The following is a 27,644-nucleotide window of genomic DNA, read 5'->3' on the forward strand; positions in this document are numbered from 1 at the left end:
GAAAGTGAGAGAATGTAATTTATTGGTATCTACGGCCAATAGTATTTCAAAATTATTAGCTGTTTAGAGGGCATCTGCATCCATTCTGAATATTAATAGTTTGTTCTTCAAAATACTATGACTTTCAGATTAAGGGATGATTCCTCAGTACTAAGGAAAAAGTAAATTGCACTAGTGGAAAGGATTCGCCCTCAATTTTCCATTCCTTTGGTGAAAGTCTCTAACAAGGAATTCCTATACGTCCCTTCTCAGCATATAAAAGAGCAATATCCACATAGACTTTGTCGAGGATTATGTTCTTAATGGTTATAAAAATTCTTCAACAATTAAAATTATTGTATACATTGATATTCATATATCCCACGTTATTCTTCCATTCAGAGTTCAACAGCTTGCAGATCTGAAAGGCAGGCAAGTCTTTTGTTTCTGAATCATAGTTACTGTGATAGACTAGGAGAATCTCACTGGAATAAATAAAGAAGTTAACTAATTAATAAAAGTTTTTATCTTAAAATACCTCAGACTTCAGAAACACACGAGTCTACCTGAACTCACATTAATATATTTGGCACCCATGAAATTACCATCGAGCTCCTTCAGGGCATGCTGCTGTATGGGGTATCTTTATATGCACATCTTCAGGCAAGGACATGATCTCCCTGTGATTGATAGAGGCACTTACCACAACGGAATCATAATCAAGACCAGGGTCCTCTGGAGAAATAAGAACAAATAATAATGACAGTAATGCTTTAATATCCTATTAAGCAAGAATTATCTCTGCTTTCTTGTAATTTAACATTTTTTTTCTCTGTTATTTATATCCATAAGATGCTAAGGCTAACTAGTATCCAGACCACACTGGTCTGCTGCAGAACACCAGCCATAATTAAACAGCAGCATAATGGAACAGCATTCAACAAGTCTGGGTTTTGTGTGGTGTTTGTTGTGGGTGGTTTTTTTGGTGTTTGGTTTTTTTTTTCAAATACATGAATATTTTTGAAGTTGAAGAGCTCACCAATGAAACAGAAAGCAGAAGCTTGAAAGAGCAAAAGAAGATTTTATCATTCCAAGAAAGCAACAATCCCAGCATTTCAGGCCACTGCTTCCTGAAAATTGATGCATTTGTGAATTCTGGGGGCAAAGAAAGACTATAAAAACCTGCAGAAGATTTTTGTGTTTGGAGGCATATGAAATGTGTTGTTGTGGGTCAGTGGGGAATGTCAGATGAAAAGACAGTGGAGAAAGGCTGGGCAAGGGAGATGGATTTAGAACAACAGGAGGTGAATTGCTGGGGGAGGGGGAGAAGCAGTTAATACTGATGCAAAGGGATTTGCACTTCTCTCAGCCCTGTGTTCATTCTGCAGTTTACGGACATGAGAGGCTGGAAAAAAAATGAAGCTTATTACACCTTCTGGTGCTAAACACTTGGAACAGAAGGGAAAAGGGGAGAAAAAAAAAAAGGCAATATAAATGGACAGTGTAGTCTCTTACATGCATTAGTAAATAGTGGGAATGCAAGAACAGTGTATAGTACCAGATACATAATAAGACATCATTTGCTGCCCCCCTCCTACTCTGAGGTTCATAAGACATACGCCATTCCCTTAACCCCTGCAAAATGCAAATAGGATATAATGTTTCAACAAGATGAGCTCTCCTGATCTTCCAAAATAAAAGCATACCAACTAAACAGATAAATATTATATTGCAAGGAATATAACTATGGTAAACAATTATGTTGATGTAATACAATTTGTAATCTTATTTGTTGCTTTCCAAACATGTTTGTTCAGAACCTGTAATAAACAACCTAATGTTCTTTCATCAGAAAGTGCAAAGCAACCAAGTTAGTTAAGAACTATTCTAAGAACACTTAATAGCATCCGGGTTCAGTAACTGATTTTCTATTTTAAGCAGGAAGAGAGGTACTGCACAAACAGTCTGTATGATGAAAGCCTGACAGCAAAAACTCCACACATACCAAAGAAAACAACGTGTCTATGACAGCTACAACAGGAGCAATTTTCAGCTTCTTACACTACTCATGCAAAGCACTTTGCAGTCATCCCTCTTGCATAAATCTGTAAGTTGTAATTTTGCGTTCCAATGGATCAGTTTGTATGCTCTGTATCTGCAAATGAGCCAGATAATACAGAATGTGAGAAGTGATTTGTGCTATCAGTGACATCAGGAGTTTTGCAGCTGTAGTTATTAACAGATATTTTTTCATCCAGCAGCATCGACTAAAATCAATCATTCTGATAACTAGGCATGGCATGAGCTGTCCGCCCTGTCATTTCAATCTGATTAATCACACATACACAGACCTTTACCTTAAAGGAGCAGTTGTTCACATTTAATCACAAAGATACATTCAAGCATACCATCGCAGATTACTAAATTTAAGTGCAATTTATGTCTTATATTTTGGCAAATGCAGTTATGATAATATGGCTTTGGCATATAGATATACTGTTTCATTCATTTTACAAACATTAAAATCCAAGCTAATGTATTGTACTTTGAATCATTTATCACATGAGATTTGCAGCTTTTGAAGCTTCCATTATACACATATCTTTATCTGCAGATTTATCCTAATAATCCAGGTACAGATAAATTATTAGTTATTATGTCTTCTTCAGACAGTGCTTGCCAGGCAGTATCATCTTCATCACAGTTGAAACTCGACTTCATTTTACCTGAACATTCTACATTCTATTCTATTATGCTATTAACTGGTCCTTCTTTTGTTTCAATTTTCCTTTTTAACCTTGGAACAAAGTACAGCTCTTCCCTTTAGAGTTATGCCAGAGTTCTTCTCTTTTAAGAAAATAAAAAAAAAATAAATCATACAACAGAGCCCTTACATAAGCATAAAACTCTGCAAGTCAAAGCAGACTGCTCTAATGAAAACAGTGCTGTGTGAAAAACCAGTTGAATATAAGAACTATCAAATTGGTAACCATTTGACTCTGCTACATCCTACATATACTTCTTGATTAGACCTGAGTGCACAAAAGCATTCAAGTGACCTAAAGTCCATCACTGTTCAGCAAACCACACATGCATATGCTTCACTTTCCCTGCAGAAGCCAATGAAATATAAGACTGTGTTAAAAATTGAGTATAACCTAAATGTTCTGCAGATACGAGTGGACAAAACCATAACCTTTTGTTCTGCTGCTAAAGTGAAGTAATAAGTAGTAGACAACTGCATTTGTGTTTTGTGTAAACAGCAGGTGACTCCTTATGCTTTCAGTTTATTTGAAGGTATAAATTCACCAGTATTTTCCAATTGGATCTGTTTTTCTGAGGGGTCAGAACCATATGCTAGGAATTCTTCTTTATTTGGTGTTTCTATGCTATACAATACTTATGCTTTATAATATGTAGTTTTTCAAAGACTGTTGTAGCTGAATATGAATTGCCTGATTAATAGGCCTGTAGATTGAAATAAATAAATTTTAAAATGTTTTAAATATTTTATTCAAATAAGGCAAAATATTATAAGTTAAAACAAATAAAACAAAATGGATATAAACTGGATCTTTTTTTCAGTTGTAGACCAATGAGCAGGAAGACCCCAAAAGACGGGGTTCAGTTCTGACTGCTGCCCAACTGGGCTCTCACAAAATGGTGGGTTGGATATGAGCAACTAAACACTTGCAGGAGAGGAGAAAACATTCTTCTGCCAAAGAATTCAGAAAAGAAAAGGCAAAGTGTTGGAGGCAACCAGAGAGTTGTTTACGTATAAATAAATTGCAGAGACAGATTCGTGAACAGAGTGCAAGTAATTACTCAGCTGCACAGTGCATTTATTTTCTCAGTCCTAAAGTGGGATATTGAAAAATATCGCTTTCTTCCACATGTCATGCACCAACGTTATAATACTTCCAAAGGTTCAATCACCACTGAGTAATATAAGCGTTCCTTAAAATACTGACTTTCCAAAACAAAGCTGACTTTCCAGAACATGCCTCTTCGTCACATCCTGAAGAATTTTTTAGAGCAAGAAGAATTGTTAATTTATCATACCCACACAATTTAACAGCAGAACATCATCACCTTTGGTCATGATGTTGCAGTGCATCTTTATTGAGTAGAAAACAGCTATAGAAAACAGCTACAAAGCAGCCTATGTTTTACATAGAGTATCTTATGGTGATACACTACAGCAAAGATTGAAGTGAGGATTTTTGTACATACAACCATATGTGAATTGGGAATCTAGAAAATACAACCACAGATCAGAACATTAGTCTATCTACTACGCAGCCCATCTCCGTAGTTGCTAACATCTAGGGAAAGTGCACAATACCTGTCATTAAGTGAATGAGGATAATACCTCCCAACTCACAGGTTTCATCCACACCATTGTCTTCAATAGCTGCTCATTAGCCAGTTCTCTGTTGATTTTCAGAGCTCTTTTTAAACCATATTGTATTTTTGACCTTCCCTAAACAGTAGAGTTGAGTTTCACAGTTTAAATTCTGTAGTTTGGAAAAGCCAAACCAAAAACAATGTCTTCTTTATTTATTTTGTCTCTTCTCTAAGCCTACTAGCTAAAGATAACATTGGATTCCCCTGGTTCTTACAGAGGATGATGAACAAGTAGTCCCTACTTATAACCCCTGAGGCAACCATCTTTGTATTCATCTCAACCACAATACTTCCCAGGTACATACTTCTTCTACACTTAAAAATTCTAATCTGACTAGCCTGCCTTCATCTAGAAAATCATCTAGGTATACTTTGTAGTTGTTGTGTTGTTTTTATCCCTCAAGAGAATTTGATAAATAAATTGTTTTTTAAAAGAAGTCTGAAAGTCCAAATAAATTAGAATTTTGTTTCTCTCTTAAAAAGCTGTGTTAACTATTCTCCAATGTATCATATTTATTTGTTACCGTATTTTCAGTTCTATACCACAACAGATCTCTGAAAGAATGGCTAACCACAAGCTCTCTATCAAAATCACCTTTTTGAAAACAAGAAATTTCAGCCTTCGTGATTTACCCTTTTAAATATGAGAGCTTTTGAGCTCTGATTTTTTCTGTACTCCAACATTTTTGTGTGAAATAGGCTGATACAATATTGGAGTAAGCATTTCAAATGTGATCCCTATGTCTGATTTGGAAAGGCTTGCTAATAGGCCTTCTGTATTCTCATCCCTTGTGTCTTATATATCTATGACTTTTCACCCTGTAACTAGAAAACTGCCCTGCCCTGAGTGATGGCTAAAAGCAAACAGTACAGAATACAGAATGTCACCCTTCCCTTTCTCTACTTGAGACCACACTGCTGTCCAGGAGCCTCCTGAGTTAGGATTTACTCATATAAAAATTTATAAACAGTGAAATGGCTAATTCTTCTCAACACACAGAAAAAAAAAAAAAAAAAAAAAAAGAAAGAAAAAAAAAAGATTTTTAATGAAGTAATGCATTTTTAGCCTCTTGGAAAAAAAAAAATGCCTTTATTATACAAATTCTGTTTAGAGTTGAATGCCACATGGCATCAGAGAAGCCAGGAACTTCAGTGAGCTTTTTAATGTTTTCCTACAGATTATCAAGAGTATACTTCAATAGAAGTGCCAAGGAGGTATTAATTAACTGAATAGGAAGATTTTCTTTCTCAACAGACAGATTATCAATTCCCATCCAATAATTTTTTTCCTGTATTTTCCTATGAATAACATAGAACATGGACAAAACAGGACACCAAAGACAGAGCAGTGGCTTGATGGATTATGAAATATGTTACTTAAACTGCAAAGGCTCAAGGGGGATTGAGGCAATTTAGATGGTAATGATTACTTTGCTGATTAATTGAATTATACTATGAGAGGTTTTGTTCATTTGTTTTAATGTGCTTTAACTGGCCACTGTATGCACAAGATCAGTTTCTATTGTGTTTGTTTGTTTAAAACTTAATAATAAAAACAAACACTGCATTACATCTTCTCAGCTGTGCTAACCCCTGTGCAACTTCTAACATATGAATAGAATTCCCACAGAAAGTACTTTTTTTTCCTGTTCAGAGAAAATAAGTTAAAAATAAATAAATAAATAAAAAATAAAAAAATAGTCTCTTCTACTCTTCTCCCTCCGCACTATTCTGATTTTCTCTAGATTTGGTTAAAGACTTATCACAAGAAAAGCAACAAAAGATAATGGTCTGAATTCTGTCATCATGGTCTCTTATGCCAAGTCCCTACATGCAAAGATTTCACAAGGAAAGAAGATACTCTTATTAATCTAATATAACTATGATTTAATTTAACTACTAGGTAGAGACTATATTAAAAACAGAACAGAGAAATATTCACAGACTCTATAATTAATATTGTCAAATAAAGGACCAAATCCAAAACTACATTTTAAAATAAGGTAATTAATTTTGTGCTTATTGTATCATTACCTGTATGTATATACACAAAGAAACCCTACTAAGAATGGAGTATTAAAAAAAAACTCTTAAAAATATGTGGCATGTTCTAACTGATTTCTACCGTCAAATCAGATGTGGATAGCCTGATAGGTCTGAAAGCATATAGAAACTTTTTTTTTCTTTTTTCCTTTCTAATACGTTTGCAATTATGACATTGCCTAAATTCAACCTGGAGAACATAACCGAAATCAAAATACTATACATGCAATATATTGCAATATATCAAGAAACATCAAGCTGAGTAGGCCTTTCCTTTTAGGTAAGTAGCAGTGATATGGTCATAATTGTCATTTTTGTCACGCTGCTGCATAAGTCCCAGTTTGTACTGCATAAATGCACATAAATTCAGCTGCATTACACTGCTCTCTTCCTCTATCTGACATTTTATTTCTGCTCTTTTCCTCTCTGTTTCTTCCTTCTGCTGTTTCATCACGTGAGAATCCAATGTTTTTTTTTCTTCTGCTTGTTGACAGGAAAAAGAGGTTATAGTGTTTGCAGACTACATGGTCCTAAACAAATATATAAATAAACACATAAATAATCAACAAAACTGCAATCAACATCCATATAAGGTCCTCTAATTTTATTCTGAATGTGAAGTATAACTTAAAACACATCATTGCTAATGTTGAAGTAAAAAAAAAAAAGAGAAAAAGAAAAATCAGAACATGTTTTGAATTAACAGAATCAGATGTGATTTATGCTGTACCTGTGGTTTTAATTTTTATAGAGAAGGTGTAACATAGGCCCCATCAACCATATTAAAATTCAAGTCTATCCCTTTAAAGGGATATCACACAGTCACTAATCAGAGCTGAAGGGGACTAAGTTTTTCTCACAGTATTCATTCTCAATTTAAAATGACTTAATTTTGAACTATTTTATATTCAAAACACTTTTCTATATCTGTCATGTAACCCATACAGTTCAAGTAGTTAAACAAACAACATCTAATCTAATATTCTCTAAAATTAATTTCAGTAGAGTGGCTGATGAAAAATGGAAAATTTTCAGTATTTTATAGGTATATCTGAATCTTTTCCTTCTAGAATTAAATCTGCACAACAACCACTTTGTTTACAAGATTATTTTTTAATGAGGTGTTACTTATGTATGCAGTAGAACACATTTCACAATATACGTGGTTGTGCTGTTAATATAGAGGCACATCTTAAAAAAAAATAATAATAATAATAATAAGCAAAGATTGCATCAGAGAATTAGAAAAATCTTGGTACCCTAAACCAAATGGTGCTCCTGGCACCACAGCACTCATATACAGCCACAAGTTCCATTTACCAGCAACACTTGCTTCACAGAATTATCATCTCTCGCCCATCTGAAACTCTCAGCTAAGTTTCTCCTTTTATAACAGATTCACTGAAGCTGTATCAACTGGTTTTTCACCATTTGATGAATCCCTTGCATTTTAGTGTGGTTTTTTTTTTTCTTTTCTTTTCCATTTTTTTTTCACCTCCTGGTAATAAGATTCAGTTCATCTTGTCACAGTTGAATTGCCCAAGATAATCCATGCTTTCCCAGGCCCACTGTGGTTACAAAAATGGAATTATCTGAATGCCAGGAGAGATTTTTTCGAAGTCTTATTCAAACATCTGGACTAATCAGATATTACGTTTTGAACGTCATATAGAAATTTAAAGCATCTAAGAAGAGAGACAAAACTTATTAGGGCAACATGGAAAGAGACAATACAAATATTTTAGCTCTTTTTGGCATTCCAAAAGCAATCATTTCATCATTCATTTCTTCTATTTGAACCACAGCAGCACTCTGAAAACATGGCTGCACATGACAAGCACAAGAGAGCTTATTCATCAGTGTTTTTTCTGTTTCTGTTTCATTCTGGTTAATTAGAATGACCATTTGTTAAGCAATGTTATGCTATATTTAAAACGGTACGAGGGCACAGAAAAACAAGAGACTCAGCTGATGCTACCAGAGAACAGAACTTCTGAGGACAGAGACAGCCATGAAAAGAATTAGGCCCAAACCTCATCCTGCTCCATGAGCCCCTAAGCAAAATCCATCTGTTCAGAAAAAGGAGAAGAAACTCACAATGCTGAGCTAGAAGGAAACTAAAGGGACACGTTTACAGGCAATGAATGCATACACCACTTACACTAAGAGCACTAATGCACATTCAGAGCAGGTACCAATGCACACAGAAGTAGAAGGGCCAGCTTGTCTCTGAATTACCCTTTCAGATGCATTAAAATCTAATTGAATACATCACTCTTCCACTTTTCCCCATATTTATTTCTGGTTCCACTTATACAAAAAGCCAAGGTCCTGAGATAGAGTCTCTCCCTCCTTACTCTTCAACATTACTTATCAAATGATGCACCTATGACAGGAAGGGAATGGGCAGTAAGATCCTTCTAATTCTGAACTGGGGGCTTCTATGACTTTCTAATTTCTCACTGTGTCCTATAGCATTACCATTTTTGACATGAGTCTCTGAAGTCTTTTCTCTTGAAATTCACATATTTTATCCACCATCCTTCCTTTATGCTAAGTCTGCTTGGCCACAAAGTATAGTGCTTCCTGAAGCCTGCTACACTGTAGGAGGACAGCAGCAACCACAGAACATATTGCATAAGTTAAATGAAACTTGAAGAAAATAAATCTTTTTCTCTATGAGCTTTTAAGGGGAAAAAAAGTAAGAATTCAAAAGGGAGGAAAACAGTGACGTGAATAACAGCACTTGCTGCTTTTTGAACATGCCTTTTTTCACATTTCCACCTTTGAGCAATCCAGTCATTATGCTTCTACTGTTCACTGCAGCTACAAAAGCCTCACATTCCTATTGCCCAGCCAAAGGCACAGACTTGCACGTACACATTGGCTGTACTTACTTTGTCCCATGAATTTGGACACTGGCAATTCTCCCTTCAAAAGCCTACAATCAGTGCTATGCACAGCCTTTCTCACACCAATGGAAATAAATGATCTTAGGGGGTACAAGGCATTTGCAGGAAAGAGTCTTTCATAACAGCCCACACTGCTGCCGTCTTATGTACGTTCCTTTAATTCCACCCACAAAAACAGTATGTAGAGGCCAAGTTTTCAGCAACATCACATTTCTTCCATACTGAAGGCACTTTTCCTGTTGAGGAAACCTTGCTTTGTTGAGAAACAGCTTCTTTAACCTTCAGTTTCTCACACCTTTGCTATACCAACATTGTCTCTTAACAAGTGAGAAATATCTCACTTTGCGTCACCCTTCCCTTGTTATTTTGTCTTATAGGATGTCGATTAAATTACCAGCTCAGTCATGGAAAAGCAACTTTGTGAACAGTTGTAATAATAAAAATAGCTTGCATGCCAGTGTTCCCTCCATATGCATACCAGTGGGGTTTATGTTAGGCTCATAAAAATTGTTGGACTTTTCTCGTATATTTTCCACAGAAACTGGGAAAAGATAAGCATCATCTAGTCCAATAAGAGAAGAAAAAAAAAACACAAACCTCCACAAGCTGCCTGTTAACCAATCACACTGTTGATGGCCTTGTTATTTATGCTGCTTTATACTTATCATCAAGGTGGTCTAACCCTGCCGGTGCCGTGGGTCTGGTGCCAGGTACCTCTACCAGCCACACAGGGAGGCACATCACATTAACCTCCCCTAAACTGCATGCGGCACTGATTAACAGAGACCAGAGCCCACACATGCATAAGAGTATCAACACCTGACAGTTGTTAGATTTCACCACATTTAGGTAACAATGCTTCTCACTCACCTTCCTTACCTGTGCAAGACCAGAGCAGAGAAGTGATGCAGGCTTGTTAAGCTACATTGACAAGATATATGCATGCCCTTGAAAAAGCCACAGTGCTATTGACGTCAAAAAGCAATGGATTGGGTCCCCTGTCAGAGACAGAAAGCAGACATCTGCTTCACTGCAAATGCGAAGAAGAATTCATTATGTCAAGAATAGTCTTATTTCGAAACAAACATTAACATTTGAAGTGCTTAAAAATTTTAACTAATATATATTTTCTTCAAAGTCTCTTGATTTCCTGTGTTAAATAACAATGAATGTTCAAATCATTAATTTTATGATTTCTTATTATTTTATTGTTTGATTTTATTAAGGTTGCTTGATACTTTCCCTGTGCTTCTCTCCCCTTCTATGCATTTCTCTCTCCTGCTGTGTGCATCTGTCGTGTCTCTCTCTCACTTGCTCTCTCCCTGCTGTGTACATCCACTATTTCTCCCCACTACTCCTATATGCTCTTGCCATCTATCTCTCTCCCCTTCCTGTGTGTATTCACTGCTGCTCCCCTCCCCCAGTACAGGCATCCATCGTGCATCTTTCTCTGCTTCTGCTGTGCACATGAGTCTTTTCTCAGCAACTCCTACACGCATTCATGAACACCCTCCTCTGTCTACCTGTCTTTCCGCATGCCCTCTTCTCCTTTTACAGTTCCCCTTTGTGCATCCCTTAGCCTTGCTTATCTTTATCCTTTTCTTCTTTCCATCTTTTGATGTTCCAGTTTCTTCTCTCTCCTTATCTGCACCACCCTTCTCTCAGTCTCCTTTGTACCATTTCTCCTCCAATTCTCTCTGATCTGTTCTCATAAATTGATTCTGCAGGAAAAATGTTCTGCTCTCGTTTTCAGGGGTGTGCAAGTCCATGTTGCAAACCATTCAGCACTGTGTCAAATCTAATGGTAGTCAGTTTAATTTGCAGAAGAATCCCTGGTCCTACAACAGACACACGAGCTAAAGTCTCCCAAACACTTTACCTGTCCTTTTTTTTTTTTTCCTCATATTACTGCATTATTAGGCTCATTTCCATGTAAAGCACAGTAGTTAAGGCATCCCTGTGTATACCTGTCAGTTTCTTACCTGCAAAAGAAAAAGATCTGTTGCAATTCTGAGCTTGATTACTGTTGTGGTTTGGGTCAGGACAAACAACATATGCATTAATTATTATAAAAAAAATGGATACATATTTTTAGTTGTTTATTGCCTCCGTGAAAGAATGCTCACTAATGCAGAGGACAGTACAAAACTGTAGAAACATGGTTCTCTCTGTTTCCCTTGTCCTTGCTGGGAGGAGGAAACCTTGTCACAAGTCAAAGAGGAACAGGGTATTATTAGCACTGCCTTTGGACAAGCAAACTTAGTCCCAGGCACCCCTGGAGACCTTGCATTGTCAGATGTCCCCAGGACAGCCAGTCTGAGGTGGGTGAGTTTGATGAGGCAGTAAGCATTTCCCAGGTTGGTTGATCTACTCCGGCTGGTGACTACCCTGTACTGCTGCTCATGATTGGTGTAGTGAGTCACCAGACAAATATTCTTGGGTAATTTTAGTTCTGCTATTTCTTCCAGTAACAGGGTTTTTTGGTTTTGGTTGATTTTTTTTTTCCATAACTGCCTAATTGTGCTTCATCTAACAGAAGTTACACCCCTAACAACTGCATAGCAACAAACAAAGCCAAACTGTGGGCCTCTAACATCAGTCCCACTACTCTAGCTACATCAGCTCAGGAGGCCAAAACTGCAGCTGCAGAGATTTACATTTTCAGCTCTCAGTATAACCAGGGTCAACATGGGTGTTAGTTGTTGTATGTACATGACTTATTGGCCATTTAACAGACCACCTCTTCCAGACAATTCTCAAATTATTTACCACAACTGCCCTGAACAAAAAAAAGGATGAAAGTAGTCTTCCCTTTCTTTTCCTCCTCCCTTTCAAATAACCCTGGTAGAATAGGGAAGCGGAAACTACCAGCTTTCCTGAAAGACAAGAGTTCAACTCATGTAACCACGTCCATGCAACCATTCTCAAACAGGATGATGAACCCTGGTGGCGCAGCACCTCTCAGGCTTACCTGGTCCAGTTCTCTGCTACTATATAACATCTTGCATAATTTTTTCTATAATGTTTTCTTGCAACACCATTTTCAAACTATTTCACTTTTTTCTACTCATGAGCCTGATCAAAACTTCCTTGCTCTGTTTTTAGAAAGCTTCTAACTTCTGGCTTTATTACAAATTTGTCATGTCCACTTTATACCAACTTGTTTGTATGTTAGTCTTGTCTTTTAAAATAAATGAGTCATCATTTCCCCTTGAATGAAATGAGCATTCCAACTCAGAGTTTGCTAAAACAGTTATAACTTTTCTTTCCAGACAAGTAAACAAAATCGTCAATTAGCACTTCCAAAAGACACCTCTGCATTGTGTTGAATAAAGACAAATACTTCCCTCTCTCCATACAGAATCAACTTCAAATTCATCCCATCATTTGCTTTCCATCTGACGTAAAATAATAGTGTCTTAATCATTTAATGATCAACTAATTGACCTAATTTCTTCTTCCTCCATGCTCATATAAAAGAAATTATTTTTATTGGTCCATAAACACAGAGCCTTTCATTTTATACTATGGAATTTCCCCTCATTGCATTATTCCCACCTTCAGGACTATCCAGACCTTTCTATATGCAATTCTAATTACTCTTATATTTATGTTGTTAATTCATTTTGTGTCACCAGCAAATTTCAACAGCTTGCTCTCACTCTTGGTGCCAAAGTCACCTGGGAAAAAATTAAGACTGATCACAAGACTCATCCTTCAGCAACTCCACTAGTGACACCTGTACAACCCAGTCCTTTGTCATTCAACACTAACCACTGCTGTCTCTTCCTTAGCTAATTACACACCTTACTGATAGTTAACCCCACTTTTCTAGTTTTGACTATTAATATCCAGATATTAATTTCCAGATTCCTGGTACAGACAGATTACATCAACCACACCTCCTTGGTCTAGAAATTCATTAATTTCAGCAAAGACAGATATCAAAAATGCCTGACATAATCCGCCATAATCCACCCTGCAGTATTTATCCCACTTTCCATTATATTCAAGCCTTAAATAAGTATTTCATGTAAAATTTGTTCTATTGGCTTGCTGAGGTTTTGTTTAGATTTTCCGTTTTAGAAAATATATGATAGATTTGCTCTATGCCCACATCTACTGGACCAGGCTCCCCAGGGACGTAGTAATGGCACCAAGCCTGTCGGAGTTCAAGAAGTACTTGGACTGTGCACTTAGTCATACAGTCTGAACTTTTGGGTAGACCTGTGTGGTGCCAGGAGTTGGACTCGATGATCCTTATGGGTCCTTTCCAACTCAGGATATTCTATGATTCTATGCTTTTTTTCATGATCCTACAATAACACATACTAATTCCTTTCCAAAGTCTAGGATGGAAATTATGCAATCTTGGAAAAAAAAAAAAAAGTTGATTTTCACTGTGGCTTTTCTGACTTCCACTTATATGCCTAATCCAAACACATCTCCTTTGTGACTTTCATTCACCATGGTCACCGCTGCAGTTACCCATTTTGCATAGGATTAAAAAGTCCTGAGAAGCTTCCTAACTCTGCTAGACCTTCTCTAGTCCATCTTTCCACTCCCTGCAGGTGGATACATCTGGCTGGGAATCTGAGTGGCACCATGGCACAAGCAGAGCTAGGGAAGCTCCTGAATGCTCTGCTCTTCCAAACTGCTGGAATAGGAAAGATCATTTCACAGGCAAGGCAGGTGCTTTTGGTTGTTACTCCTACACGTGCAGTATGTCAAACCTAGAAGCACTAATAAAACACTATCACAGACTGCAATTTAAGAAGACATATATTCAATGACAGACATGCAGATGCAAACCCACACCTGAGCCTTGCTCAGCTTTTCTAGATCATCATCTCCTTAAAAACGGACCAGAACTACACGGCTCCCATCTGTTAATTCTGACTCTAAACTTGGCTAAATAGTTCCTGCTCTGAAGCCTGTAGCTAGATCTATATTTTTTATCAAAGTCTCCTATTATTGTAGTGCTTTACTGGACAGATTGGAAATACTTCTGCAGCTCCTGAGAAATTTTATTGAACCATATGTGAGTTGGTAATACAGTCAGTAAAATATTCACTGACATTAAATTCAATTTACTTTTTCTCCATCACAGAGAGCGCTAATTTTGGTTTTTAATGAGGCAGAAATTTATATTAAAATGCATAATCACACCTGCTTTACATTTTGTATTAAATAAGTAAATTTTGTTTTAAGAGTGCATGATCAATGTCATTGAAACAGGAGGAAAATTTGGCAGCTGCACAGAAAAGAGGGATGAAGGATTTAGTGCTTCAAAAAATGACCTAGGATTGAGAAACAGGCTCAGTCCCTGAATACCTCTGTGAAAGTGATCAACACAAAAATGGATAACATTGCCACTGACATTTTTATCACACAGTTTGAGTGTTGACACTCCAAAGAGATAATAAGAATAGTTCAGAAGATCAAAGTTCCTGTCTTAGGCTTTCTGCACTCTCAAGGAGATGTTGGTATATCAATTTATACTTGGTTCAATATTTGGAAATGTTCTTTTCTTTCTTTATTCAAAGAACTCTAAGACTCATCTACATGACTTTGTGCTAATGAATGGATTCTACAAAGAATCACAAAACAGACAGGTCCGTATCTATATGTAAACTCTTAAAAAGTGAATTGGGATATTTCTAATGAAAACCACTTTAAAAACATGAGAGAACAGTGTGAAATTAAGAGAGATATTCTTTTCATTAAAAAGGCAATACTTTTGTTACCTTCACAAAGTTTAAAACTCCATTTGCATTTCAAATAAGTCACCACAATTTCCCAACTAGACTAAAAGTAATTTTATCTTGGTCATCTAGAAACAGGTAAAAATGGTTCTGAATTTCCTGCCTCCTTCGCCAAACAAACGTTCTTCATCTGAGAATAAATTTCTATGCCCTGATGGAATAAGCTGCTCACAGGAGAGTGATCTAACAAAAATGACGGAGACTCAGGAAATGAATGTAAAACTGATTGCTTGACCTGCTGTGTAACACAGCTCATATCATGCATATGCACCTGAGAAGCTATTACGATTTGCACATCTTCTGTCTGAATGACTGCCATCCTATCTATAATAACTTTACCAGTTAAATCACCATCTGTTTCACAGGCTTTCTAATGTTTATATCTCCCTTTTCTGTCCTAGGAAAAGAACAAAATTGTTTTCCTGTATTGTATGAGAAGTAGTATCCCTGCACTCAGCTGGAGAGCTAAGCTAAAGTACCGTAACTGTCTCTATCAAACCAAACTACATAGGCACAGATTTTAGCATATGGATGTAAAATGAAATCCATGATACTGCTTCCCCTATATAAACCAAGATAGACCAAGAAACACATTACATATTTCCCTTCCTCCTTCCACCCTATTTGGAAAAGTTTCTTAAAAACTAATGTAACAGGTGATGATGACTGCATGAGAAACTGATCCCTGGCATGTGCCAGTGGAAATGACACAGCATTTACAAGGCCCATGTAGGTCCTAGTTCAATATCCGCAAAAGAATCCTGGCTAAGTTATACACTTCAGAAACTATAGGCTCTGTCATCCATAGTCATCAAGGGAGATGACTTAATTGGAGATTAAGTAGCTTCCATAATGCACTTCAATTACTCATTATTAAATAATAAATAAATACAATGATAATTAATATAAAGCCACATTGACCTAACCTTGTCTACAAAACTCAAGGATACAGGACACATGTCCTCCTCCATCACGGGGGAGGTCCATAATCTCACTCCTTACTTTTGAGTTTACAATTATAAAGACAGACAATGGAGATATTACAAGGGTCAGAGGTTTACAGAGGTCTGGCAGGAGGGGGCTCAAAGGGAACCTTTTCAAAAGATGTCTCAATCTGGATTTGCAGAAGCATTCTGGCAAAGTCAGGGTTGCTATTCAGCTCCCAGGACCCTGGATTAAAAAGTCAGAGCAGAGATCATAGTGACTATATATAAAATCTTTCACACTGCACAAGATTAAGATTAATCAGTTTGTCTCTCTTTATGCCTCTCCTGGACTTAGTCAGAATTCTGTTTTTGTTTAATGCTGAAAAATGCCTTACTCAATTAAAATGACAAATACGCATTAGAAACTGACCGCTTACAAAAGGAGCTTCTGCTATGCTTCTGTATGCTGCTCTATTATTCAATTTTACTGACATGAAGAAAAATTACTTTCCACTAGTTGTTTGTCATAGTCTGCTCTCCTCCCTCTCCACGACAAGCAGTTCACAGAGTTGGCAATATGGTGCCATCTATCAGAAAGCACAGAGGCAAAACAGTTGTGAAATCATTTTCCTAATGTGCAAACAGCCACAATGTGCATGTCTCTCTCTCTCACACACACACCCCTCTTTTGTCAGAGAGATTCAAAATCTGCTGGGAACTGGGCCCACACCTGGGCTGGATGCAATTGTTGAACAAAACAACATTAATGCTGAGCGACAAGCCCTTCCTGGCCACACCACAGTTCAACTCTCTTCAAACTCATAAGCGGTCTTCAGAGCGTGCAGTTGAGGCAATTGCGAGAAGGGGTCCCAGGAACACAGCCGGTCCTTCCCTTGCCTCAAAGCAGCGTTATCCATACTGCTCCAACTCCCAGCCGAAGGCTGTCTAGCCTTTTATTAATGGACCCCTGGTAGCAACATCTATAGCACCTCTTTTTTGCACATGCATCTAGGAATAGTAACCTCTAATTTGAGTCAACTATGCTGTAGCCATTAATCAAAAATGTTTTCTGTGCAGCCAAGCAGGAGTTAAAGCTTTCAAAAGAAATCTTATTGACAGCAATTGCAAAAGTTACTGGCACAGAAGGGAGATAACAAGATCAGTAGTAGTTTAGGTCTAATATTGGGCTAAACTTATTCAATAAATTTAAGAGGAAAAAAAAAGGAAAAGAAAAATTATGTAAGAAACAAAATTCCTGTGGCACTGAAGTTTCTCAATCTGTTGCTAGACAAAAATTAAAGCTGTTATGCTACTTAAAGAAGTTGCAAAGCATTCCCGATGGAGCCTTCCATGGGAATTTGAAACCAAAGCAACGCTCCCACACTGGCATCCCAGGATAAAAAGCAGGGTCCTGCAAGCTTTGAGATGTTAACCTCTTTTTTTTTATTATTTTCTAATTCTTTTTTAATTACAAGACTACTAGCAGGGAGAATACCTCAGGCTTACTGGCTTTTATCAGCTCCTAATAAAAGTAGCTCCAAATGTTCAAGAGGAAACTAGAGGCTGGCAATGCTACACTGTCTTCTCACCTGCAAAAGGAAAAAATTTGTGTACACAGTGTCTTCTTGCTATTAAAGCAAGCAACAGCTGAAAAACTCGGCTGCATAAAGCATCACTGCTAATCTTCCTTGTAGTCACCTTCAAAAGTCACACAGGATTTTGAAATACAGGGCACTGAAACAAATGTTCAGTGTCTTTTAAAGTGTCCAGAAATGAATGAGCTGCCAGACTCATCAATTTCTAGAAACCAAGGTGACAGAACTATCAAAGACCCAGAGAAGTAACCACTGCGTTGTCTTGCCTGACCTTCTGTGATGATGTGCAGAGGAATGCACGAGACACAGGCCTTATTACAGAGAAAGAGAGCTTTGTTCTTGTAGCTTTCGAAACGAAGTAGAATGATCTTTTCCAATGCAGCTGAAGCAATACCATCACTGGTGTCATTTTTTCTGATGTTGAGCTGCCTCCTTCAGAACCAGTTCTCTCTCTAAACACAAAGAGCTGGGGAAAAGACACAACATGGGTAGCTGGGCTTTCATCCACAAACCCAGTAGCACTCCTTGTTAAAGGAAAGATGTACACTAAAAATAATAGTGATGGTCTGCATATGGTCATTACTGTGTATTTGCTGCCAGATCAAAGTCCGGATAGAGAGACAGCTAAGCACAGAGCCCAGCTCTCTCGCAGGGATAAGAAGCATTGTGAATGGAAGGGAACACCATGATGAACAGACACTTGGAAAACCAGACTCCCTGAAATCTGGATAACATCCTTTTTTGGCAGTCAAATCCCTCTCACAGATTATTGTCCCTCATCTTCATACTTGTATGGGACAAACCTTGTCAGAAACCCACTCTGCCATTTCCACTGCTATTCCACGGGCTCCCTCACTTTTTACTTCCCTTTTGTTCATTTCCCCCCACACATACACACACACCCCCAACACCTTTCGTTTCTCAGACAGAAAAAGAGAAGAAGAAAGATGATAGGTGGCTTGAGGAAAGGATCACTCTAGACACAGAGAAAAGAGGCCTGACACAGCCATTACAAGCAGGATGATCTATTGCGCTAAATGCCCCAGCCACCTGTCCCCTGACAAAAGAACAAGTCAAAAAAAAAAAAAAAAAAAAGATTACTCTTAGAGGCAGAAACCCAAAAAAAACCCTTCTACTTTATATGATTTTTTTTAACAAGCTGGTAAATTCTTACATCATTCATGTCCAGTTCTGTTATCAAAATAACCTAATGCTTAATCTCTAATCAAAGTGTCTGGTGATGGACTTTTGCTTTAAACCTATGCTAATTTAAGCTAGTTTAAATTTCAAACAAGAAACAGGTAGTCAGGGAATTAGTATTGCCATGTTTTTTCTTCTGAAGATCAGTAAACTAAATATAACCACCAGAAGGAAATTTTTAAAAATATATTTTTAATGGGAGAAAAATAGCTTCCTAAAATAGATATCTATTATAAAAATAAAAATACACTAATAGTTAAGACAGCAACCTAACCTAATAAAAAATCTGATAAAGCAAGACAATTGGAGCTAAGATTTCAGCTATCTTCTTAATTAAAGTATTTTGCCTCAAAAAAATTTCAGTAGCACAGGAGAAATAAAACCACATTCCTTTCTCAACTGCCTGACATAACTTGCCAATTCACAGTGAGATAAAATGAAACGGTATATGTAACACTAAAACCCTGGACCATTTCTAAATCAGTCAGCTTTCAGAACGGAGATCCCTATTTATGTTATGAAATCTAGATTTGTTTTACATAGAGAAGCATATATAAAGTCTATAACAAATACACTGTAATTATAAAAGCATTAACAGTGTTTTTGCTAACAGTCTAAACTACCGTAGAAATTAAAGCAGCAGATGTACAAAGTAACAGCAGTGAAACAGCCTAACACACTAAGAATCCTAAGGGAAAAAAAGAATTTTGTAGATACACAAGACCCCAAATACCAAACACAAATCTTATCCCTTTTATATACCTGAACATCATTGACCCTTTAACAAAAATCACAACTTCCCATATACTGCACTGACCCAATGCCCACTCCTCTTTGCCTTCACCCAGATTTGATTGACAATTATAGCTGATATTCATTTTTCTACTCTTTTTGCATGCTTATAGGAATTCTACAACAACGGTTCATTTTTCTTTATTTACAAAGGCTCAAAAGCTTTAAAGAAGCATTGAAAGTGCAATCGCTATTGTGCTGAATAAAATGGCACTCCATTGCGCACATGCCTAGGTGCATGCTGTCCCCATCTCCTATTTCTGACCCCACTTTCTTCTGCCTTACAGCTACTTCAAGAAGCAATTCCAATTCTGTGTACAACACCTGGTAAAATGCGAAACAATCTGTTTTACATGCTTACTTGCTTAGTTTCTTAAAGATCAGTAGCCTTTTAAGGGTGTTGGGCTATTTTTTGCTTTCCAAATGAGAAGTTAAGCATGACAGTAGACAATGCTGAAGCCAAGGATCTTACTGAATTTAGAGCTAGCCTGGAGCCTCCACAAATCTCTTTCCTGAAATATCTTGGCTCCCAGGTCTTGGCTCTGAACTGACCCTACTGTCAAAACTTCCCCATATGCCACCTTTAACCGGAGTGCTGCAGGCTGTTTCTTCCAGCCCAAAGCACCATACTTGTAAGGTATCCAGGCAGCCACTTCAATTAATTTTAATTTCAGCAGAAAAGACCTCTCAAGGGTAACAGAGGAGATATTACAATACCTACACTTAATCCTTTTTACCAGACTGCCCTACATCGCTTTGTGCCTTTGACTTGGAGCAAAAAGTGACAGCATGCAGTTTACAGAGGATGCAAAATGACTGACAACAGCACATAAAACCTTAAGTAAAAAGTGATGGACACAGTCCACCATCACACTGAGACAAACAGCAATACTCTTTCTTTAAAAGGAAAGGAATCCCTTTGCTAAACAATCTTCTCTCTTCACTATGCCCCCACCCCAGTGAGGATCTTTATTCCCCCCCCTTTCCCTCTGGGACAGCATATTCCTCAAGAGCAAGTACCTCCTCCTACCGCCTTCCCACCAAACACGGGGAGATGGGGGCTTTTTCAGCTGAGCCGCAGCAGATGGCACCCTGAGAGCTGAGATGCCCCAGGATCCTCTCTTCTTGGTTGCCATGGCTCGTTAAAACAGGCAACAGCAATGCCAGCGTGCGAGGACTGCATGCCTCTCCGTCTTTCTTCCTGCAGCAGCAGCAGCAGCAGCAGAGGCATTTCAAAGGAACAGACAATAATCACGGGTTTCTTGATTTACCCTGACTGGCTATTAGGAGCCCTGAAGAATTGATACCACAGCCATGGAGACAGATCCACTGAGCATCACATGTCCCCAGTCACTGACAGTCCAGGACTTTGCCAGAGATGTCAGTGTTCACAAAATCTGAGAAGCAGGAAAGAAAATGTAGAAGCTCCTAGCATATAAAGAAAGGGAAGGATATTTTCTTTCCTCTCTTTATACTAGGTAAATACCTAAGCATATAATACAGGGATCAGGAAAAAAATTTACATTTTTATACCATACATAGCAAACTTACTTGATGCTTTAAAACAAAACAAAAATAAACAAACAAAAACTCATTTTTTTAATATAGCAATAAATACTCCAATTCAAGTGTATGTAAATATCTGTATCTCAACTTGCCAGAAGAAGAAGATAAACTACAAAACTATATTTAAAAGGAACTACAATTAACATGCTAATTCACATTAGCTCTATAATGGCAAGCTTTACAGCTCCAAACACCTGTCATTATGGGGGGGGGGGGGGGGGGGGGGGGAATAAGGGGGGAGAGACCTAAAAAGTAGATACAAAATCTAAAACTTTCCAAAAGTATTTTTCTTCGTATTCTCAAAAATATAAATAACCCTTGCCATTGTACTGCCCTTAGGCTTGGATGGTCAATACTGATTCAGAGTTTTATATTCTCTCATTGTATCACAGATAAACATTCAATCTCTCATTCCTTCCTCTGTACTTCCTATTATTAGATCTAACAGATCACAAAATCCCAGACCTTAAACCCTTCAACACCACATAATTTTGCTCTGCCTCTTAAGCCAGCCAGCCTTTGGTTATGTGGCTTTTTTCACAGTCCTTATTTTTATCAAGGGACAAGAAACCAAAATAATTCTGTTGACCTCGGAGATCAATTTGGGGATTAGATGCATTTCTGGATTCTGGATGAAGGCTGGGGTGAGGGGGAGAGGGGCTACAAGGAGATCCCCAGATCTCCATACTGGAATATCACATTAGAAAGCATTGTAAGCAGGAATTTACTTTTATTATTATTTATTGCACAGGTACAAGGAATGTGCTTTAAATAAAAGAAAAGCTGAATAGCAAAAATGCCTACAGGGTCAGACAGACTCTTTGTGAGTGGCCAGACAGAACCAAGACACGGGAAAAACAGTCCAGTGCCACTGTGGATCTTGCTGTCAGTTTTTAGGCAAAGAAATAATGCGACCTGTACAGCAGAAAAGGCCTTGCTTCAAAATGGATATAGTAACTCTGAGTATATATCGGTATCCTTAGACAAACCATCTCTCAGCTTGTTAACGGAGGGTTATATGTCCTGGCAGGTCTCTGGAGACCGCGTTGCACAGACCGAAAACATCTTTGTAGCAGTTTCAACTAATAGGCCTTTCTGCTTTCTAATGGCTCTAAATATATCTTTTGTGATACAAGCCTCTTGCATTGAGCTAGCTGAAGTTTGGTGAGAGACTTATCCCCAAAACATCAGCACACGTTATTTGTACGTGCTCAGTTCAGGAATGCAGTCAATATGGGATTTCTTAAATCAGAATAGATCTGGGAAGAAGTTACATCAAACTACAGAAGGTCAATAACAAGCTTCAGAACAGATCGGGCAATTCTGTTCAACGCCCCAGCTCCCAGTGGCATTTACAGAGGCTGTTTCAGAGTACTTAACATACTTCATATCCCTTCCACAAATGATGAAAGAAGTTAGCATTACTCTAAGCAACATTATTTCACAGTCTCTCTGTGAGCAAAAGGAGAAGGCTCAATTTAGCCATAATTTATAATTTAAATAAATAAATAAGCAAGATGCTTACTTATATATATATATATATATATATGGTAAAGGACTGAAAATAATCTGTATTTTAACTAACTTATTTTGTAATAAATAATGGAAGCATAGGTATGTGTCTTTGTCCCCAATTAAAAAGCCCCAAGAAATTCATCTCTGCTGGCATTTTGGATAAAATTTTAGCAGAGTCTCCAGTCTGCCTAATTGCTATGATACTGTTCACAGCCTGCCTCAAAGCACAGAACATATGGCATCCTCAAAGGATTTGATATCATTTTTTCTTTAAAACGTGCGAGTCAGTTGGTCATTGCTACCTCTCTGTGGAATTACTCAAACAGCTGCTACCTCCCAACTAAGGGGTAAGAAAATCTTTGTCTTTTTTGTTGCTGTTAATTTCACTGACACACTTCTGTCACATAATGAGAGTCAGTAATATGCCTATAATGCATTTTAAATGTTGTACATTTGATCCGTGGTGTAAACAACACTTTGTTGAAGACTGACATGTACAAAGAAATGCTTTTCATGTTGTTTGCAAAGTCGTCTGCATCATGAGGCACACGTGTTAAATTGCAAAAACTTCATTTAATATCTAAACCTATATGAATAATGACATTGTTGGTGATCACTTCTACAGAATCGCGAATGTGACCTTTTAGCCCATTCATAGTGCATAAAATGTATCATATTTACAAATATTTTAAATTCTTTATCATCACATAGGTTATTTATTTTAAAATTATCTTTTACTTGACAAATAATAATTTGCCAAAATATTTTTTTAGTATATGGCTGGGAAGTAGATGTGTCTAACGATACCTTATTCATTCTACATACAGCAAGGTTATGAATTTCATAGTTTTCTGAGTTCTTATCTTCCACGGTTCACAGACCCCATCTCTCCTTGATCATCTGGGTATCTCCCCAAATTGAACCTTTTTTTCCCCCCTTTCTATTCTTTCAAACTGACAAATTTTTCATTCTCAACCAGAAGATTAATGAAATAATAACTAAAGTGAGAAAAGAATACACCACCAAAAATATAATGATGAATGGCTGAAAATAAAAAAAATAAAACCAAATCTCACAAAGTAGATAAAAATAAATAAATGGAAATGAGAAACAGAGATTATCAAATCACTTTTTAAATGAAGTGGCAGGGACATTATTATAGGGATCATCCTACATTTGGCAAGACAGTTGCCCAAACTGTTTTCCCTATTTTTTCTTTCTTTTAGTTTTAATTGTATTTCACATTGTTCATGATATATACAATCTTCTCTCACTGTGGAAGAAAACTAGTAAAATATAGTTAACTTTTAAAGTTTCCAGAACTAACAGATGACAAGGATTATTTTTATAGCCTAAAGACCACAGTTTTATTGCAGCTTACTAATACATAATTTATATATTATTATAGAAAAATTGCAATAAGTCCCTCCTGATAATTCAAAGGTTCATATTAAACCAGATTTTCAAAATCTTTATCAAATCCAAAACAGCTATATTGAAGAACAACCTGTTCTGGAAGGAAAAAAAAAAAAAAAAAAAAGACTATAATTTTACTACATGCTAAGTGCCAACAGCACATTCTTGGCCCTATAACAGATGTGAGTAAGCAGGTAATAAATTACCGAGGAATACTAACTATGTAAAAGATACAGAATGACACAATAAAGGAAAAATTCACAAAGCATATTATCCACAGTACACTATGGCCAGTGGGAATCTTTCCATTAGCTTCAAAGTCTTTTAGATACCTCCTAACAGGCATAGATCAGCAAAGGTTTTGGTTTAATACAAATCCACCCCCACATATACCCCACTTCAGATGTAATGGAAGAGGCAGAGAATACACAAGGTAAATGTGAAACATATTAGAATCCCAGCAAGCATAGCTTTCAACAATTTCAGAAGTACCAATGATTCAAAGAATTTATTAGAATTTATAATACCCTGGGATATGTCCTTTCATCTTTAGGTCCTGCCCAAAACTCAAAAATATGAAACACCGAAGAGAAAGAAAAAAAAAAAAAATCATTGTGCTGCAATGTGCCATTCTTCCTAGATTTTGATAGTTTCTCCCATTCCCATGCTCTCATAGAAAGACATCCATCATCTTTTTTTCATCAAAACTATCTTCTTTGTGTCATGGCTCCCTCCCACAAAAATATTTCTATTAAGTTTTTCTTTTACTTCTATGAAACTAGGTGATTGTTAAGAATATCAAAATCTTTTCATTGGAATCTGAGACAGACACGCATTTTTGCCAAGACATGAAGCAGACATTTCTCAATTATTTCAAATTTCAGGAGTTATAAAAGATAGTTGGATACACGCACATGCACATTTACATTAAATGCATTGGATGGTAAGGATATACTCTTGTCTATAAAGACCATCATCAGCTTGAAAATAAAATTACTAGTGAGGTGACACTATCATTCTCTTATGGTACAGCCAAAAAGTTCCAGATAATTATAATCATTTTACAATTTTCACTGATGGAAGTTGAGAGTTTCCATGGTGCAGAGAGAGAGATTTCCTTGTCAAATTTGTAAGACCTATTTGAAAGAAGCTTTACTACACACTTTTTCAAGCATTATTTGCACTGAAGACTGGTAGCGCAGGGAAACCAAAGACATTTAAACAGTAATACTAGAGGCAGTTTGCCTGCTTATTAGATTGTGCATGTTTAGTGAACATCTTAAAAAAAAAAAAAAAAAAGAAAGAAAGAAAAAGTAACCACAGTGAGTGCATCTATGCAGCACCTGGAGTTAAGAGCTGTATAACAAAGATTATCAATCATTGACTTTACTGCCTTGGCAAGTTGTGAGAGCTCTAAAGGGAGAAACATCTGACATGTACATTTGGTTATACCTCAAAGCTTGCACAAAAAAATAAAGGAAAAAATAAACATACATGCACATGAAGGACAGCCCCATCCCCAAAATGTTCTCTTCTGCCCTACAAGTTCTGGTATCCCCATACAGAAGCCACGCTTTTCCTTTTCCACCTGCTTTTAAGCACAAGAAGGAACTCTCATTCAGATAATGTGTCTTTTTAATTTTTATTTATTTATATATACACACATACTAAAATCTGAAGTATTTTTTCCAATAGTCAACTAAAAAGTCAAAAACAAAAAGCCCCACTCTCCTCCAAGTGTGGCATCAGGCTGGGATGGGGCGAAAACAATTTCAAGACTTCAAAAGCCAGTTCAAAAGCCAAATCTCTGTTCCCACAGTAAGTGATAGCTTTTTATTGCCGATGACACTGTAATGGCCCTTTCACACCTTTGTGAACTTTGTTCATTAAGTGCCAGCAACCTGCTAAGCAAATGGATGATCTGCTCCAGTGATTCTCAGAGCAGGGGACAGACATTTCTTTCAGCCATTCCAGATGAAGTGGCTTCATCCCCTCCACCATCCTTCTCCCACTCCAGTCCCCAGAACTCACTGTCTCTTCTGCACTGCTGTCCCAGTTACATACAAATGTCCTATATGACCCAAGACTACATTTTATAAGAAAAGGAACACTGAAGGATGTCACTTTTGAACTGCTACAGATTAATTTCTCAATATCATGCAGTTAACATAAGACTGTAGTTAAAACTCAGTTCGTCTAATGAACTTTAAAAAACAAACAAAAAACAATCTTGAACGTGACTGATTTTAAAATACAACATTCAGCAAGGAAGAATACGGCAGGATAGGAATCTGATGCAGTCTGAACTGGCCATCTATACAGCTACGAGACTGCAGCACAGAACTTCAGCCTGCTGTGATCACACATGAATTACAGTCAGTACTCCTCACGCATATGTAAGGCATAACCCACAGCTTCCCAGGTTACACAGAGAGAAGGGAAAAGCTAACACCTCCCTTTCTCACATATGGTGCTAGCATATGCTGAACAGACACCAGAATTGCAGATCTGCAGGCAGGGAAGTAAAACCTCTGCTTCAGTCTGTGGAGTGAAGAGGGTCAATTCCAGCAGCTTAATACTAGCAGTACATTAAAATACAGTAGCCTGAGCTCCTACGATAAAATGACATAAAGATTTAAGTGATGATCATGTGATCAGCCAACAGGTCACACTGTTAGAGCTGGTTAGAACTGGTAGGATTGCAGAGGTGACAAAATAACTGGGTTTTGGCCTCTTTCTTGAGGAGAAAAAGAAAATTACACACATGATAGGGGAGTTATGATGCCCATAAGATAGAATGCTTATTTGCTTATGCCCAGATCATTACCTCGTAGTATTAGAAAATAAAGAAGTGTTTCTAATCTGTATTTCTGAGATGCTAGATAACAAAGCAGAGAGAGTTTTCTAGACTAGACCACGGCATGGGTATTGCCTAAAGATTTCAACATTTGGCTTATTTTTTTCCCAGTAGGAAAAAGTATTTGCACTGGTCTTCTGTGGCAAGGTTTTGATAGCAGGGGTTGTCCTGTGGGAGAAGAGCCCAGCAGCTTCCCCCTGTCAGATCAGAAACAGCTCTAAAAGGGATCTGCTGCTGGCCAGAGCCAAGCCAGTGATCAACATTTGTTGTGCCTCTGTGAGAGTGTGTTGAAGATAGGGAAAAAAACTGCTGCACAACAGCAGCTGGGATTAGAGGACTGAGAAAATGTGAGAGAAACATCTCTGTAGCCACCAGGATCAGTGCAGAAGGAGGGCAGGAGGTGCTCCAGGCACACAGCAGCAGTTCCCCTGCGGCCTGTGGAGAGGCCCCTGGTGGAGCAGGCTGTCCCCCTGCTGCCCATGGGTCCCACACGGAGCAGATCTCCACGCTGCAGCCCGTGGAGGAGCCCCCGGTGGAGCAGGTGGATGTGGCCTGGAGGAGGCTGCGGCCCATGGAGAGCCCCCGCAGGAGCAGGCCCCGGGCCGGAGCTGCAGCCCATGGAGAGGAGCCCACGCAGGAGCAGGGGGTCTGGGGGGAGCTGCCGCCCGTGG

The 27,644-nt window shown here is 37.7% G+C and overlaps 1 long non-coding RNA gene across 1 annotated transcript in view; it reads right to left on the minus strand.

The window, feature by feature from the left end:
* Positions 1 to 21,154, minus strand: part of LOC106036917 (uncharacterized) — a 30,617-nt gene extending 9,463 nt beyond the window's left edge. The window contains exons 1-4 of the long non-coding RNA XR_007162331.2: positions 20,640 to 21,154; positions 10,221 to 10,339; positions 1,985 to 2,134; positions 556 to 714 (exon numbers count right to left, since the gene is read on the minus strand). This is a non-coding gene — a long non-coding RNA (uncharacterized lncRNA). The remainder of the gene's footprint in view (positions 1 to 555; positions 715 to 1,984; positions 2,135 to 10,220; positions 10,340 to 20,639) is intronic.
* Positions 21,155 to 27,644: the final 6,490 nt, after the last annotated feature.

This window comes from Anser cygnoides, chromosome 1 (assembly GCF_040182565.1).
Source record: "Anser cygnoides isolate HZ-2024a breed goose chromosome 1, Taihu_goose_T2T_genome, whole genome shotgun sequence".
Classification (NCBI taxonomy): Eukaryota; Metazoa; Chordata; class Aves; order Anseriformes; family Anatidae; genus Anser; species Anser cygnoides.